We start from the raw sequence: 15,910 nt of genomic DNA on the forward strand, positions 1-15,910 counted from the left end.
GACCGTGTAAAAACTCTATTCTTGTTTCGAGTTCCTAACTCCCCATATAAATCAACAGCTGCATGATAAATAAAAGGCCATCATGTTATAGGAAAAGACTGCATCTCTTTGCAGACCAAACCCCTTATAAATACCCCGCCACCCAACTCAGCAGAACGGACCTCCCCCTTTGGTATCTACTGTTAGAGTCAGGCCATGAGCCACTAATGTGTTATCGTTCACTGTGGGTGGGATGGGAGCTGGTAGAGACCATCTTGCATGAGGATTGGTATAATTGTGGCAAAGCAGCTATGGGAATCAAATTAGGTAAAAGGTTGGAGAAGGGGTAGGAGGGGGGAACTTGGCCCCAGGGGCGAGCTGGGGCTGGCTAAACGTGGATTATTGCAGGTGAAGTGTGCAATCCAGCCCTTATGGAATGGAGGGAGAGTTTGGCTGAGTGTCTCTGACCCACAGGCTGTTACTGTGAACACACAGATGAGACATTGTTCCCAGGAGGCCCTTGGCTCCAAAGCAAAGTACCTAAGTGCTGAAGAGCTGAAAAACTGCAGTGTATACCTAAGGAGTGGTCCAAGTGGAGAACAGAGACTGAAAGACTTAGTTGTTCCTTCCTGGGGGGAAATCTTCATGGCCACTGAGCTGGGAGTCAGCTGCTGGCATGGACTCTGTGAAAGCACCTGTGTATGGCACACCCCTCGGCAACACGAGACCAGTAGATTCTGAGAAGCCCATTCCCATCCATCCACAGGTCTACTGAAAACCACCCAAACAGTCTCCTGCTTAAGGCTGAAAAATATTCCTGGGACAGGCACATCCCAGAAGCCTCCCTTTGAGGAGGCAAACCAGAACTCTTGACATTTACAGCCAGGAAATTCTTCCTGATATCCAGCCGAGGGCCAGTAGCTACACAAGCTCATTTCTTTTTACCTGTACTGAGTGGAAATTCTTTTTTTTTTTTGCGGTACGCGGGCCTCTCACTGTTGTGACCTCTCCCGTTGTGGAGGACAGGCTCCGGACGCGCAGGCTCAGCGGCCATGGCTCACGGGCCCAGCCGCTCCGCGGCATGTGGGATCTTCCTGGACTGGGGCACGAACCCGTGTGCCCTGCATCGGCAGGCGGACTCTCAACCACTGCGCCACCAGGGAAGCCCCATGACTGGAAATTCTTAACAGCTGCTAATCACCATCACTAAATGGTACCTTTAACTCCTTGCTGGTTGGTCTTAAGCCCTCTTATCCAATCTTCTTTCCTCCATACACGTAATCCAAACTTTTCACCTTTTTAAAAAATTTCCAAGTCATTTGATTGACTTTATTATTTTCTCTCTTGCCTCTTTTTCAAAGTTCCCTCTTTCTTTGCTTAAAATAATGGGATTCCAGACTATCATAGGAATTTGGTCAATGCTAAAACATAAATTCCCATGAGCTATATTTTATTCAATATTGAGTTAATTTTTCAAATATTTTACTTGAAGTCTTCCCCCTAATAACTATGGTCACCACTGACCATAGGTCTTACATTTTTACAGTGTATTTTTCTGCTTGATTACCTTCAAATAGCGATTTTACTATACATAGTACTTTGTATGTGCCTTTTTATCTTTATGGTATTTAATTTAATTATTCCTTCTCAGGTTATGTTTCTCCAGAACTGAAAGATATTTTTGTCTGTCTTCTTCACAGTCAATCTTGTTCTTTGTACAGGAGTTATGACCAGAGAATGGAACTTCTTTCAAAAGAAGAGATTTATAAAGGTTCTCATTCATTCACTAAAGATCACACTTAGTATTATAAACTTCTGTCATCTCTAGATCTTCTCTGTCTTTGAGTAATATCTTCCTAAGACTCTAGATTCATTTTCCCAAGACCATATTATTGTTGAAATATCTAGATATATCACGCTATTTTTCATTGTGGAGTCATTTATTGGTCCTAGCTGGCAAGACTGCCATACTCTTTTCCTTAGAGGATGAAGGAAGTGGTGATGTTATACAATAGAACTTTGTGAAATCTATTAGAAGGTTTGGAAAACTACAACAGAAGGCAGGAGTGGGAGGAGGGCATGAGTCAGAGCAATGCCAGGAAAGTTTGTATTTGAGTCTCACCTCTTCTGTGCCTGTGACTTTGTGACCTTGGAAAAACCACTTTCTATCTTAGAACTTCAGTTCACTGAAGATAATACAATAATAATTCATAGGATTTTTTTTTTTTTTTTTTTCCTTGCGTTATGCGGGCCTCTCACTGCCGTGGCCTCTCCCATTTGCGGAGCACAGGCTCCGGACGCGCAGGCTCAGCGGCCATGGCTCACGGGCCCAGCCGCTCCGCGGCATGTGGGATCTTCCCGAAACAGGGCACGAACCCGCGTCTCCTGCATCGGCAGGCGGACTCTCAAGCACTGCGCCACCAGGGAAGCCCCATAGGATTTTTTGAGATCCCAGAGTGATAATACATATTAAGCAAGTTTGCCATTACTTTTATTTTTTGGTTTAATGCTACCCTGTCTTCTCTGGGTAATGGGCATTTCTCCAATTGTCAGAACTTATGGCAAAGGAAAGCCTTCCTTCAGGAGAAGTACTTGAAATAACTTTTAAAGTTTTGTGTTTTTGTTAATCAGTCAAACATGGAGGGGCTGGGAGTTGGACCCATGGCCTCATGTATGCTAAGCATGTGCTCTACCACTGAGCTACACCCCCTCCTTCTTTGAAACAATTTTTTTTAATGTAGGCTTTATTACTATCCATGTATGGTGAAGCCAACAGATCAGAAGATGATTGCCATTGAAAAGATAGTTTGTTACTCACAGTTCCCAAGAGGAGGGCACATGCCATGCCACAAATGGCCACATGGGGAAACACCGGCGTTGGTCAGGAGACAGAAGAAACAAGGGGGAAATATGGGCAGAGCCTTCATTGTGGCTTTTGTGGGAAGGAACAGTCAAGGCAGGGTAAGCAGGACTGGCTGGTTTGAATAATTTCAGCAGACTCTGGGCCATTGAAGCTGTCCCTGGTTGCCCTGAACATGGCCCTGATGTTATTAGGGCAAATGGATTTTGTCCCAGAGTGTAAGAGCCTTGTGAGAGTTCAGTAAAGGAGGTGGTATGGGTACAGAATATGGACTTGTTAATTTGCATATGAAAGAAACTCTAGCAGATGAGTTGTTTACTACCTTTAGGATTGGCTAGCTCTGGGAGGAGCAATCTCTCCAGGATCAGCAAGGCCCCAGATGTCAAAGCATCAGAAACATATGGTTAATACAATCCTCTCACACTCACCTGTCATGAGATTTCTCTCCCAACTCACCTAGTTTGGTCATGCTACAAAGGAAGGCATACTGTCTTTATCAGGCCCTTATTAATACACGTATACCTTGGGTGTGGAGGGATAAGATGGGTACCAAGTGGTGCATTATACAGTTCATTTATTCATATATTCATTCATTCATTTAAATACTTACTAATCAACTACAAGGATGTCAGGCAAATTTGCCTCCTAAGAGAGAAAAGTTGGCCTTGGGTGATGAGCTATAGAACAGGGAAGTTTCAGTTGTAGTGACAACAGGCAGCACGGAAGCCATCAGACTGATTCAGAGAACTTTAGGACAGAGAAAGCTGGATAAAGGAAAAGGGGGTGCTGTGGACAGGGATGGATGGGAGGCTGGCAGTGGGCTGAGGAGCCCCGAAGTTGGGGAAGAGGAACAACTAAGGGACAGAGTCTACCACAAAAGGGGAGAGGCTCATCATGGACAAACTTTACTTCACAATTGAGTTTGGAACCAGTCCTATTTATTTCACCTTTCTGGAAGTATCTGGTTTCCTAAGCAAGGAAAATAGAACAGGAAGTGGGATATACCTGACGCATGCTCCTAATTACAGCACTTTTACATACAGAGACCTAAGAATAGGAAAAGGATGTTTAAAACTTCTTTTGAGTTTTGAACCTTTGAAGAAACGGTACTCAAGAAATCAAAGAAACAAATGAATTTTAAAATCATACTTTTGTGATTCACCCTCATTCAAATCAATTCCAAGGTAGGCCAGGGTGTCATTCTTTTTCTTTCCATTCTGCAACCAGAGGTCATTGTTTCTGTGAGCTTCACAGTGAAATATCTGAGTGACTCTAGGAGCAGAAGGTAAGGGAGAGTGAAGGATGAGGGGGTAAAGCTAAATGTATAGGTTCTGAAAAATTGTGTAGAATCCAGACTTTATGTGTCATTGTCCAAACAGTTGCACTAAGTCTTAATAGCAGGATTCAATTTCTACATTAGACCTACTAGTCTTAATACAGTAACATGGTTTTAGCCTGGGCTTGAGGAAGAAAAAATAGATGAGATTTGACATAATTCCAGCTGTAGTGAAGTAAGAATTTAAAAATGAACAAATATGTAGTGTTGGACTTACCTGGTGGCACAGTGGTTAAGAATCCTCCTGCCAATGTAGGGGACATGGTTCAAGCCCTGGTCCAGGAAGATCCCACATCCTGGGGAGCAACTAAGCCTGTGCACCACAACTTATGAGCCTGCACTCTAGAGCCCGTGAGCCACAACTACGGAGCCCGCGTGCCACAACTACTGAAGCCCATGCACATCGAGCCCATGCTCCACAGCAAGAGAAGCCACCTCAGTGAGAAGCCCGTGCACCACAACAAAGAGTAGCCCCTGCTCTCCGCAACTAGAGAAAGCCCGCGCGCAGCAATGAAGACCCAACACAGCCAAAAATAAACAAATTAATTAATTAAGTAATTTAAAATGTAGTGTTACAGGTCATGTTTCCCAGAAAGAAGACTCTGAGACTGAGTTTCCTTGCAGAAAGTTTATTGGGGGGTGTTCTTAGGACCTGTGAGGAAATGAAGAAAGTAGGATTGGGCAGAAGGAAAAGCTGGGATGTGATATAGTCACACAACATCCAGATCATCCCATGGGGCTATTTGGTGCTGAAATGTCCTTGCAGAATTATCCCAAATTGGAGAATGGGGGTGGGGCCTTTATACCCTGATGTTGATCATTTGATGCAAGCCACACACAGGAAAGGGTGTGATTGTGGGCAAGGTGACTCTCCTTAGCAGAGGACAATCTCTGGGTTTGAAGTTAGTGAGTGGGAATTCTGCTAAGAGCTGTCATCTGTCAACACACCCAGCAGCTGGGTGTTTGTGTGATCCCAGGATTCATATATTAAATTCCAACACCCAATGTGATTAGGTATTAGGAGATGGGCTCTTTGGGAGGTGATTAGGTCAGGAGAGTGGAACCCTTGTGAATGGGATTAGTGCCTTTATAAGAGATCCCAGAGAGTTTCCTTCCCCTTCCACTATGTGAGGATACAATTAGAAGTTTGCCACCCAGAAGAGGACCCTCACTCAACCATACTGGCACCCTGGTCTCAGACTTCCAGCCTCCAGAACCATGAGATATAAATTTCTGTTGTTTATAAGCCACTCAGTCTGTGGTATTTTGTTATTACAGTCTGAATGGACTCAGACATACGGGAAGAGTGCTTCTGATCTAAAGAAGTTGGGGGTGATCTGCTCACCACAGTATCTTCTTTCAGGCTACCACAATCATTGTACCAATGCTATACAAAAGAATGAGGAAAGAATAAATTTGTTTTATCAAATAAGATATATAGCTGCTTCACTGAATTGGGATTGGGGGTGAATGTTTGCTTCTGTTATCTTCACAAGAAGGGTTAGAGCAGGCTTCCAGGGGCAGGACAAGAGCGCTTGTTCTCACAGTCACTCACCCATTCATCCTTTCATCAAGCATTTATTGTACCTCTCATGCAGCGAAGATGTTCCAGGAAACAGACCAGACCCCATAATGTTGACTTCACCCCTTCCCATCCCCAGCCATCTGGTTTCCCAGTAGAGGAAAAATATGAAGTTAACTGGGAATTTGGTCTGTTGGTTCTCAAACTTGAGAGCTCCCCAGGTGAAATCTAAAATTGGCCCCTGCACACTAAGAGCAAGGAGAGACAGAAGAAAGAGAGCACTCCAGACCAGTAGGGGGCAGTTTTAATCAGCTAAGGGGACTTCATCCAAGGCTTGTTTAGGGTGGCTGAGAGACTAGTAGATCTCTGCACCTGCCCACCAGAATCTTAAAAGTTTATATAGAGATCTTAACAGGGTTCAGTCATGTATACTGTCCAGATGGCCTCAACAACATGTTACTCTCTCAAGGCTGTGTCCTTGAAATGGCTCCAGCTATGAGAACAGTGGGCAGAACGTACATTCTAAGGACAGGGGAGTGGGTGAGGAGCCTCCAGTTGCCCAGGTCCAGCTCACAGGTCAATGTCCTCTCAATGACTTCTTCCAACATGGTCTGAATTTCTAATGTATTCGGTAAGTATTCAAATATTTTAAAGATGATGATGATGTATACTCAACAAAGGGAAAGTGAAGACTTGAATAGTAATTTGTGAGTGAGCAAAAACTAACATTAGATTTAATTCTCAATTCTGACCATAATGCTTATTTATACCAACTCAATTTCATGAACACTATCATATCACTTATTAGATATCTTTTCCCTTATGTTCAGAGTCAATGGTGCCTTACCTTCCTGTCTCCACTTCCTGCTCCTCATTCCCTCTGGTATGTTCACTTTCTTGTTAATAATTACCAACCCTGCGGTCCATCATTTATGACTTTCCTACCAATTCATGGTCTCTGTCTCTACTCCTCCCTCCATCTTTACCTCTTCCTAGGATGTTGCTTCGGGTGATGACATGGGGGAGATGTTGAGGCAGGTTGAGTTAGTATGAGGGGATAGCACAAAGGGGAATAGTCAGGGAACGAAGTGTCCAGGAGGAAACAGATACATACTGAACAGTATATTGAAAGTTCTGGCCCGGCCCTGCACTCTCCACTTTTATCACCATGATCATGAGAATCTTACTGGTCCCAGAGGGCACTCCACTGCACTTAGGCAAACATGCCACAGAATGAAGATGGGAAATGATTACTTGGATTGACTCATTCTGCTCACTCCACCTGCTCTTTTTCCTTCACACCACTAATAATATACCAGGGCTGGAGAGGGGAAGAGGCTAAGTCAGTCAATAAGTGGAAATGTTAGGTGTTTGTGGGCAGGCAGGTGGTTTGTGGTAAGGTATTTACATGATTGTGAAATGCAAGAATGGTATTCGCCAATGATGGGATGTTGATTTGTAAGGCAAGGGCTAAAGGGTCAGAGAACTATTGCTGTGTTGGGGCCAGCTATTTGGAAAAGGATGGCAGTCAGTGAGGTTAAGGCTGGATATAATTATGGAAGCTAGACCAGGTGTTAAAAAGGCAATTTACTGAGGGTGACATTTTAGAATTGCCATCAACTTATGACCCTCTATTTCTCCTTCCACAGTCTCATTTTCCAATTTGCTAAATTACAAAATATTCAAGTTCATCAGCGTTTCCTCAGGGAGAAAGTCACCATTTTCTAATTGTGTGATTCTGGTTACATTTTAGTAAGTTAGCAAAAGCCATTTCCGAAAAGTCACAAACACAATTTTCACATAGTTTTCAAGACATCCGGTTTTAAACACAACTTTCTCAAGTTCCAAGAAGAGATAAAATTTTAAGAATAAACTTAAAAGGATTTGGCTTCTAGATAAGTAAAGAATGAATGAGGAAAGCTGTGATAACCATCAAGCAAGATCTTAAAAGGGATGCATTTAGAACAGACCATATAATAGTTACAGCTCTTAGTCACCAAAAATGGAATAGAACCCAAACCACAGCAGAGGCTGTTTCATTTGTGAAGGCAATATTAATTTCTCATGCACCTCCACAAATTCTTGAGCATGTTTCTTTTTATCCTTAAATAAACAGATACTCAAAAATCCAACAAGATAAAAGGTTTCATGTTTTTTCTTCCTATGGAGAGATCGAGCCTTTAAGATCTGAGCAAAGTGGTCACAGTTGTATGAAAAGGAAGAAACTCCAAGGGAATAGGAATCTGGTTAAGGAAAAAGTCACCTCTCCAAGCAGCTGTGCCTTCCATCAGAGTTACTCCTCTGCTCAGCTCTTAAAAGACTGTCATGGGTTTTGTTTTTAAGACATCTAGTCTATCATCTGTCCCAGTAAAATGATTTTCCACTAGAAGGGTTGGGCATGGATTGTCCACAAAGAAGCATGTGAAAGGATCTGTCTCTTTTACTGTAGACATGGAAAGTTAAATTTTATAATAACAAAGTCCAAAAAAGAAGTGACTCTTAGGAATCCAAATGCCCTTCAAAATTAGCCCAACATATTGGACAAATTAACCAGAAGCATCTTTTGTGAAAATGAGCATAGGAGCATACGTACCTTCCAGTCTTCCTTTATCAGACACTTTTCTAATTCATATTAATGGGAGGGAATGGTGGGAGAGAGGCCTGCTGTTAGGAAAACTGAGGTGAGAGAGGGGACATTTGGGTCTGAATCTGGACTTGCCCATTAAATTCAGCATGTCATCTTGAGAACATCTCTTGGTCTCATTTTCCCTGCCTGTAAAATGGAGTTCATCATAACTTTCTATCTCCTCACAAGTATACAGTCGGGATAAAATGAGATGAAGAATGGAAAGCATTCTGAGATATAAAAATACACATTGACTTTGGCCTGGACTAAGAAACTCCAGTGAACTAGCCCTGTGCAAACACGCACACACCCTTGTCCAGATGCACCATAAAAGGCAGCCTCGAATGGCTGAGAAGTAGAGGGGAGAAAACAGGAGAATCCTTAAACGCAGAGTCTATCAATTAATAAAGAGTTGACTCAGAATGTGTGCTCACCTGTGTGCAAATTGAATTGTTCCCACATTGGGTTTTCAACCCAGAAGAGCCAAAACGGAAAATCCCCCTTTGTAGGTACTGTCTGGTAACTGAGTGACGTATTGTTTGATCCCATGCTCAGAAGGGGAAGACATCTTACTTCTCTGAGTCCCAGTTTCCGCCACGCAAAATAAGGTGGTGGGAGAGCTTCCCTGGTGGCGCAGTGGTTGAGAGTCCACCTGCTGATGCAGGGGACACGGGTTCGTGCCCCGGTCCCGGAAGATCCCACATGCTGCAGAGCGGCTGGGCCTGTGAGCCATGGCAGCTGAGCCTGCGCGTCCGGAGCCTGTGCTCCACAACGAGAGAGGCCGCAACAGTGAGAGGCCCGCATACCGCAAAAAAATAAATAAATAAAATAAGATGGTGGGAAAAGTGATTGTAAGGGTTCCTTGAACTAACATTTTCAGTTTTGAAAATTGAAGGAAAAGGAGGGCAGAACCGACAGACTAACTAGATCCTGTCCTGGGCGCCAGGCCAGACATATTGCCTCCCTATCGTCCCCTCAGAATGAAAATAACTTTGGTTCATTTCATTCCAGCACAGCCTTAATCTACCACTGGTTTGTAAATCAATCATTAGATTCGACTCAAAAGCAGCTGATTCTATTTCTGTCTGACTCTCAATGCCAAAATTCAATGCCTAGTTTGTTTGGTTTTAATAAATTTATTCCGTGTTGCAAACATTGTGCAAAATGGAAAAAAGTCTAGAGTGGTCTGAGTTCAGGAAATGAGGGCAGGGCTTCTTTATGAAAAATAAACATCCTCCTCCTTGTTTCCTTTTCACTCTTTTCTCGCAAATCTGCTCGCTCAAAGCCCTTGGAATCCAAGGCTCCGACATGTGCTTATTGCCTCAGATCCATGTAAAGCGCCTCTGTGAATAATAAAGCCAAGAATATATGAAGTTCCTAAAGGCAGCTGACAGTCATACAAGCTGCACATGACAAAAAAAAACGAATTACCTGAACCCTAGTAGGATCCTTTATCTTCCTTTTATAAAAGTTGGCGCATTAATCCCCGTGAAGGAGACACGTTTTGTCTGAATCTTGCCTTCCATGTCTTTTGGCACTCACTGTCCTTCTAGTGTTAACTAAGGATGTAACCTTTATCACTTCCTGTCCCACCACGGTATTCAGACATATAACTAAATCCAGGATTGAGTCTGTTTTCAGCTCTCTCTCTTCCACCTTTAAGGGTTTTCATTTCCTTTCGGGTCTGCTCCTTTCTGTTTCTCCTCAGGAGATTTTGTGAAGTGCTCTTAAAATATAGGGGTTTCTGATTAGTGAAGCCCACAAGTGACCCACAGAAGCAACCACACTAATATTAATTCTAGTTCAACAACACTTGGAAGGGCCTGGTAGCATGGAGTATAACATGGGGTTAAGCACACAGACTCTGGAGTCAGACAGCCTGATTCTACTACTTATTAACGGTGTAATAAAAGCATGAACTTTCTCAAGGTTACTGATTTCTCTGTGCCCCAGTTTCTACAATGTAAAATGGGAATAATAACAGAACTAACTTCCTAGCTGAAGATTAAATGAAATAGCACAAGTTAAGGACTTGACACAGAGCAAGCACTGATTATCATACTTGAGAAATATTCCAGAGTAAGCAGATGTCACACACTTCACAAACTTTCTTTGTTTTTCCTTTCTTTCCCTGGTTTGTACTATGCACTAGCTGTTCATTTTACCTAGAATGCCCACCGCACCTTCCCCGTTGGCGGCCCCTCATCAAGTCATCAAGGGCCCCAGTCAAATGGGTCTCTCTGGGCTCCCCTACCACACAGTACAGGTCCTGAATAATACAGCATGGATCACATCCTACTGCCATAATTTATTATATATATTATACATAAAATATTTTTATATATTTCTTATATATGATATACGATATATATATATATATATATATATATATATATATATATATATATATATATATATCTCTTTTACAAAGCTATAGCACACTATGTACTGAGTTCTCAGCACACACTGAGAACTCAGTACATAGTTTTGATCTCTGGGATACACCCCCAAACCTGTTTTCAATAAGTTTCTTTCCACCACCATGTCTATGCTGACCTGGTAATGTATGAGCACATGACCGTGACCATCAGAAGACTCAGAGCTGTCTGGGGCATACAGATTAGCTTGGTTGCTTCCAAGAATAAATTTGCTGGAATCTATTGGTTTTCTACTCTAAGAAACTGTATGTATGTTCCCCCACCCCCCATAGGAAGGCCACACAAATTAGCAGCCCCAGCTGAACAAATTAACATTTTGGAATTTAGCTAGTTACCTAAAGAGTCTTTGGACATTTTTCAGATTAGACCAGGCATTTACTGATAGAAAAATACATCAGGGAGGTGGGAAGTAGGATTGAAAACTTACTTTTAAAAATAAATAAGTGTTTACGAACAAGTAAAAGGACAAAGAATAGTGAAGGCATAGAAGAAAGAAGAAAACCAAAATAAAGAAAGAAACTGAAGCTTTTCTCATTTGAAATGAGGAGGCACAAAATGTGGGTCTCTCTCTCTCTCTGGCTCCTGTGAAGGCTGGCTCTGGAGATGGCCACAGAAGCTCTAGGAGATGAGGGACATAAACTATGTAATCAAGAATTCAGATTAATCAAGTCGACAAATATTCCAAGATAGCCTGGAGTAGAGGAGAGAACTCAAACCTGAGCTCTGATCTCAACCTCAACATTTACTGGTTCAACCTTTGAGCAAATTAGCCTTTCTAAACCCAAAATGGAGATAACATGCATATCTGGAAGGGTTTTATGAAAATTAGAAATAAAAAAGGTGAAATATCTGGAATATATTTGGGACTTCATAAACAATAGATACTATTTTTATTAAAAAGTGTATGAAGCAATGTAAGTAAAACATGATTCCTAACCCACAATAAGTATATGATGCATTAAATTTAATGTACTAAAACATCTTCAGTAATTATTTCCTTAAAATAGAAATTTTTCAGTAGCAAAAGAAGAGAAAAACTCACTGAAAGTTCTGGGGAAAAGTGGGCAAAATTCTTTAAGACACATAAAAGATGGCAACATCTACCTCCTAAAACAAACATACTTCTATGACTTGGCATTTTTATTAGGAAATAGATTTTTACCCAAATAGATTTTTGCCCACTAGTTCTCAGGCCAATTAAATATTGTATCAATTGTTACACAAGATATAGGACCTGAGCTGGTCCACGGAAAATAGAAAGGATTTAGGTAGGCAAAGGGAGAGGGGAGCAATCCAAAAGAAAGGAGGGGTGTGATGCAAAAGGACCCAGGTGTCTGAGATGATCCTGAGCTTTGAAATGCCCCCATCCTCCCAGCCCCAATAAAAGAAACTCCTACACCCTTGCTTATTCACAACTACATTCTGGACCTTTTTCCATATTCTTGTCTCGTTGCACTAGGTTAGGAGACCTATTACTGATCTCTTAATTTCTGGCCACATTTCCTGTCTACACATCCCTAAACTCTACCCTAGGACCCAAGGTATAATATATTGTCCCTCTGGTTTTACCCCTTGACTTCCTTTCCTTGATAATAATTTGAACTTGATGTCTTTTTCTGGTCCTTCCAGATGACTGTTCAGCCTGATCCCATGGGGCTATTAGAGCTAAGGTTCTTGCCAAGTCCTTGGTCCCTAGAGAGGGGATGGAAAAAGACACGAAAAATACAAGATCTTTGTAAATTAATTTGACTGAGGCAGTATTTGGGAAGGTGAGTGGTTTAAAACTTTGGCAAAATTACCGAGTTCTTTCCACGTTGCCTGTCTTATAAAACACTTTGTGTTAGCCAAACTATATTAGTTGTGAAGTCCCATGGCCTACCAAAGGCTAAGTGACAGACTGAAACTTTGGGTCTGAGGTTATGTTGTCACTGAACTATGGTAGCCAAAGTCATCCCCTCCAGATTGGGAAGGGCTTTGTCTTGTCTTTTTTTTTTTTTTTTTTTTTTTTTTTTTTTTTTTTTTTGCGGTACACGGGCCTCTCACTGCTGCGGCCTCTCCCGTTGCGGAGCACAGGCTCCGGACGCGCAGGCCCAGCGGCCATGGCTCACGGGCCCAGCCGCTCCGCGGCACGTGGGATCTTCCCGGACTGGGGCACGAACCCGTGTGCCCTGCATCGGCAGGCGGACTCTCAACCACTGCGCCACCAGGGAAGCCCTCTCCTGTCTTCTTAAAGGAGAGTGTAGAAGTATTTATGGCCATAGTCATGGTTCTTACAACAAACTCAATTATAAGCCATCATTATAAAAGTGATTTAGCAATACTTTCCGTGTGACTTGGTCAAACAACAAATGCGTATAGATCTCCTACTCTGAGCAAATCATCCCAGTGGGCTTATTTGGTTTAAATTCACTATATATAACTCAATTTTGTTGAGATTGTGCAATATATTGTTTGATTTTATTATTATTACTATCATTATTTGGCTTATTATTGTTCCTGGTAAAGGAGTTGAAAAATAGTAAGCAAAAGCAAATGACAGTCGCTTATCTCTAAGGACTCATCCCCTTCATCCATCCCTGAGTACCAAGCCGTTCCTTCTGTGAAGGAAGACAGGTGTTTAGGGAAAGGTGTATTTTCATTTATTTTGAAAAATAAATGTAATCATTTTATTCGCATGGGCTGATGACCCTCAGATTTGTATTCCCAGTTCAAATCAGACACTGAACACCAACCACGTTCTCTATACCTCTACCTAGATATCACGAAAGCACCTCAACTCACTAGATCCATTTTGATTTCTCCCACAAACTACGAAGTGCTGTAAATTAGCACCGATTGTGCAAAGCAGACGCAAAGGAGCCACATCTTTGACACCCACACCTTTACCTCTGCATTCATTGTTTCAACATCACCTTCTAAACAACTTTCATAACCCTCTTTTCCTTTTCAACATCGTCTTGGTTTAAGCTCCCATCACTCTAGCACATGGACTACTACAATGGCCCCCCAAGTTGATCTCCCTGTGTTAACTCTTACCTCTTTCCAATCTGTTCTCCTCACTGCAGCCAAACTCATTTTTTTTAAACACAATATGATTATATCACTCTTCTTAAACGTTTTCAATGGTTTTCTATTACCTTTAAGGTTCAAAGAAGTTAGATCTTTGGCATTTTCACATGGTCCTGCCTGATTCCCCAACCTGGTCTTATGTCTATTTTTTTTTTTTCAGTTTTATTGAGGTATGATTGACAAACAAAAATTGTATATATTTAGGTTATACAATATGATTTTTTAAGGTATATAATGTGTGAAGTGATTATGATAGTCAAGTTAATTAACTCACTTATCACCTCACATAGCTACCTTTTGTGGTGTGTGTGCGCGTGTGTGTGTGTGTGTGTGTGTGTGTGTGTGTGTGTGTGTAATGAGGACACTTAAGATCTTGTGCCTTTAAAAACACAAAGCCTGGGCTTCCCCGGTGGCGCAGTGGTTGAGAGTCTGCCTGCCGGTGCAGGGGACACGGGTTCGTGCCCCGGTCCGGGAAGACCCCACATGCCACAGAGCGGCTGGGCCCGTGAGCCATGGCCGCTGAGCCTGTGCGCCCGGAGCCTGTGCTCCATAACGATGGGAGAGGCCACAACAGTGAGAGGCCCGCGTACCGCAAAAAAACAAAACAAAACACAAAGCCTAATTCCACCTTACAACTTATATAGCTATTGTTCCTTGAGCCTGTAAGACTCTTTCTCTTCCTGTTCTTACTACCCCCTTTATACATTTAACTCTTTTTATACCTCAAATTTCAGATCAAATATTCTTCTTCAAGAAATTTTTTCCTAACCCTCTAAACTAAGTCTGGATCCTCTGTCATGTACTTTCTCAACTCACTGTACTTTTCCTTCATAATATATATATATATATTTTTTTTTTAAATGTGTCTCTCTCTGAGAAAACACATATTATTAGACTTCTTTTTAAAAAATTTATTTTAATAGTCTGTATGTTAATTGGTGAGTTTGGCCCATTTACATCAACTAGAATTACCACCTTATTAAGACTATTTTCTACAGCACAAAGCTTTTTACATAACTAAGACTTTCTCACAGTATTTATAAGTATTTGTTTATATATTATTCTCTTTATAGACTATAATTTTCTTGAGGACAGATATGAATTCCAATTAATACAGTATCTGCACAGAAAGGCAAATATCATATGATACCACTTATGTGTGGAATCTAAAAAAAGGGTACAAATGAACTTATTTACAAAACAGAAGCAGAGTCATGGATGTAGAAAACAAGCTTATGGTTATGAGGGGATAAGTGGGTGAAGGATAAACTGGGAGATTGGGACTGACATATACACACTACTATCATGTGTAAAATAGGTAACTAATAAGAACCTGCTGTATAGGACGCTGTACTCAATACTCTGTAATGGCCTATATGGGAAAAGAATCTAAACAAACAAAAAAAAAGAGTGGATATATGTATAACTGATTCACTTTGCTCTACACCTGAAACTAACACAATATTGTAAATCAACTATACTCCAATAAAAATTTTTTTAAAAAGTTAACAAGAGAAAATCAAAAACAAAAAAAACAGTATCTGGAATAAAGTAAATAGTAGTTTAAAAGTCTTGTAGAAATCAATTTTCACTGCAAAGTAAAGGAACTGTTACAGTGGAGGATTACTGGACTGAATGTCAATATTTTGACGTAGTATGAGTGTGTTTCGTGTTTGGTAATTGCAATCATTGTTGCTTTTCTTGTGGTCATCCATTTACAATGCTTGGTGTCAGTTTATTTATCTCTTGTAAAAATAAAATACAGTGTGTGTGTGTGAAAAAAAAAGTCTTGTAGAAAAATTAGCAAATGAGTGAATTATCATTATTGTGCTTAGAAACTGCCTTGTCAGTAATATGTTAACTTGTTTTTATAAATTCTATCTAGCAAATAATTATTAAGTGCTTACTATTTGCCAAGCAATGCATCATGTGTTATATTAGAATACAGATATTATGTATGTTAGAATACATAATCTTCACTCTTTAGATATTTATAATCTAATATAAATGATATATAATCCAATACAAATTATATCTACACTCACATATAAACATGCACACAGAGAACTGTTTGAAGTCA

The sequence above is a fragment of the Lipotes vexillifer genome, unplaced genomic scaffold (genome assembly GCF_000442215.2).
Source record: "Lipotes vexillifer unplaced genomic scaffold, Lipotes_vexillifer_v1.1 scaffold911, whole genome shotgun sequence".
NCBI lineage: Eukaryota > Metazoa > Chordata > Mammalia > Artiodactyla > Lipotidae > Lipotes > Lipotes vexillifer.